Source organism: Chrysochloris asiatica, unplaced genomic scaffold (assembly GCF_000296735.1).
Source record: "Chrysochloris asiatica unplaced genomic scaffold, ChrAsi1.0 scaffold00126, whole genome shotgun sequence".
In the NCBI taxonomy this organism is placed as follows: Eukaryota; Metazoa; Chordata; class Mammalia; order Afrosoricida; family Chrysochloridae; genus Chrysochloris; species Chrysochloris asiatica.
Genome location: NW_006408644.1, coordinates 8,687,946 through 8,690,857, shown reverse-complemented (window position 1 = coordinate 8,690,857; position 2,912 = coordinate 8,687,946). Strand labels below are relative to the sequence as shown.

Genomic DNA, 2,912 nt, shown 5'->3' with positions numbered 1-2,912 from the left:
TAATGAATCTATAGAAAATAATAGGTGAAGGTAGAAATAGGAGTTAAAATTTAGAATTATGTTTTAAGGTTAACCTGACATTTTAAGAACAATAAGGTTTGCTTACAGAAATCAGATATTGTCTAACTACGTAAAGGGAAACAAGGAAGATTTTGATATTCTTGATGCTCTATATTGAAATGATTAAATTGTATGATTTAGACCACTACTTTGAAAAGAAAGATTAAAAGATTGATGGTATAGAGGCGGGGCTTGATGACAGCTAGGGTAAAGGTGAAGTGAAGGTCATCGTCAACAATAACTTGGAATTCCAGGCAAGAAAGAGACAGGACAGGGCTCCAGGGCTTGGACCCACAGAGATAGGAATAGCTTAAAAGTTTGAGGACTTATAGCCTGTGGAATTTGGAGCTGAGGCGGGAAATCTCGAACTTTTGGATCTGCTGGCCAGGCACAGAGGCCTGAGGCCACATCCTGGGCGAATCCAGGCAGCAGGAGGAAATAGGAGCCGCAGAGACGCAGCGGAGGCACGCTGCGGGAACCTTGGTAAAGAAAGAGGAAAAATAAAAAGGTGCAAAGTATACTCTGCCGATTTTGTGTGGGTCTGATTTTATTTTTTTTCTTTGGTGTAGGGTAATAGGTGCGCTCACTGTTTGCCCACCTACATTCAGTGAATAGAAGTAGGGGCTTAGCCTAGTGGCCATGACCCACCCTCACCGCTGGCAGTTTCCTCTGCCAGGAACTCACACACACTCAGCCCAAGCTGAGACGTGTATTTGGTCGGCCTTTTTGCACTGGGTCAAGAGTGGTCCTGGTGTAGCTCTGTGGGTTAAGGCACCACACCACCAATACTTTTGAACTGCAAGGTCGATGGTTCAAGCTCACGAGCCACCCCTCGGAAACCCTATACGGGTGATGCGGATGTGTTCTATTTGGTCGGCTTTTTCTCACTGGTTTGAGAGACTTCCCAGTGTAGTGCGGCAGGTTAAGGTGCCATGTAAAGCCTTTTGAACTGCAAGGTTGGTGGTTCAAGCTTACCTACCACTCCTCGGAAACCCTATATGGGAGACGCGGATGTGTTCTATTTGGTCGGCTTTTTCTCACTGGTTTGAGAGCTGTTACTGTTGGTTCTGATGCATAGCGAACCTGTACATCTGTAGCATTTTCTGAGGAGTGGCTCATAGATTTGAACTGTCAACCTTGCAGGTAACAATCCAGTGCTATCCTAGAATGCCATAGCCAGGGCTTCTAAAGTGGTATCTGCATGGATGAAACTGGCATTGTGGGTTTAATGCACTGGACTGCAAAGTCGGTTTGAACCACAAGGTCAACGGTTCAAGCTTATCAGCTGCTCCTCATGGTTGCTGTGGGTTAGAACTGACTCGATGGCACTTACCAACCCCCACCCCCCTACAGGTGGTGCTATTGTGTGCGCTCCATAGTGGTATGCTATGTTGTTAGGTGCCGTTGAATTGAGTCTTTATTTGGTCAGCTTTTTCTCACTGGTTTGAGAGGCTTCCCAGCGTAGTGCGGCGGGTTAAGGTGCCACTGTAAAGCCTTTTGAACTGCAAGGTGAGCGGTTCAAGCTCACCAGCCACTCTTCAGAAATCCTATACGGGAGACTCGGATGCGCGTTCCATTTGGTTGGCTTTCTCTCACTGGTTGGAGAGGCGTCCCAGTGTAGCGTGGCGGGTTAAGGTGCCACTGTAAAGTCTTTTGAACTGCAAGGTCCGGAAGCGCGGATGTGCATTCGATTTGGTCAGCTTTTCTCAGTGGTATGAGAGGCTTTCCGGCATAGCGCGGCGGGTTAAGATGCCACTGTAAAGCCTTTTGAACTGCAAGGTCAGTGGTTCAAGCTAACCAGCCGCTCTGTGGAAACCTATATGGGAGACGCGGATGTGTGGACTATTTGGTCGGCTTTTTATCACTGATTTGAGCAGCATCCCGGCAGTTAAGGTACCACTGCAAGGGTTAAGGTACCACTGCAAGGCCTTTCAAACTGCAAGGTCAGTGGTTCAAGCTAACCAGCCGCTCTGCGGAAACCCTATATGGGAGACGCGAATGTGTGTCCTATTTGGTTTGCTTTTTTTTTTTTTCTTTTTTCTTCTTCACTGATTTGAGAGGAGCCCCAGCATAGCACTGTGGGTTGAGGTGCCACACTGCAGTTGAGGTGCCACACTGCAAAGCCTTTTAAACTGCAGGGTCGGTGGTTCGGGCTCACCAGCCGCTCTTCCGAGGCCCTATACAGGGTCGCTACAGGTCGGAATTGACTCAACAGCACCTACTGACTCAACAGTAGGGAGAGGAGGGCAGAGGTGACTGAAAGAGTTAGGACATTAAAGAAATACTTATATTAAGCTACAGATTATTATTATTATTATTTCTTCTTCTCTTCTTTTTTCTTTCTTCTTCCTCTTTTTCTTCTCCGCCCCACTCTCCCTTTTTTGTGATTAAAGACTGCTATATTTAGTCTTGTGTTCGCTAGTGCTGCATTATTTTCTTCTGGTTTTATTTTATATATTTTTTTTTTCCTTTGTTCCATTTTTCCTCTTTCTCCCATTTTTTTTTTTTACTTCTGATTCTGATTTTGTTTCTGTTTTTTACCCAACTGCTGTTGTTTGGCTGCTACACAGACTCCATTCTGCTTTTGGAGGACTCTTTGTCCGCCTATATTATGCGAGAAGAGTCAGCAACCACTGCCAAAAAGCCAAGCTGCAATCACACCTTATAAAATACCAAAACCCAGGCAAGAACCAATACCAGATGTGATTTTCCAGGGAAACAGGCAACAACTGTGAAAGTTACTCTGAGTTAAGAAACAAGAAGAGGGAAAAGGGAAGACCACACCCTGATCACATCTTCCTGGAAGCAATCAGAAAGCATAAAAAAGTACCAAAATACATACTCATTTAAGT

The 2,912-nt window shown here is 45.4% G+C and overlaps 1 pseudogene; it reads right to left on the bottom strand.

Annotated features, from left to right (window-relative positions):
- Positions 1 to 386: 386 nt before the first annotated feature.
- LOC102811791 overlaps positions 387 to 2,912 on the bottom strand; it is a 68,014-nt pseudogene continuing 65,488 nt past the window's right edge.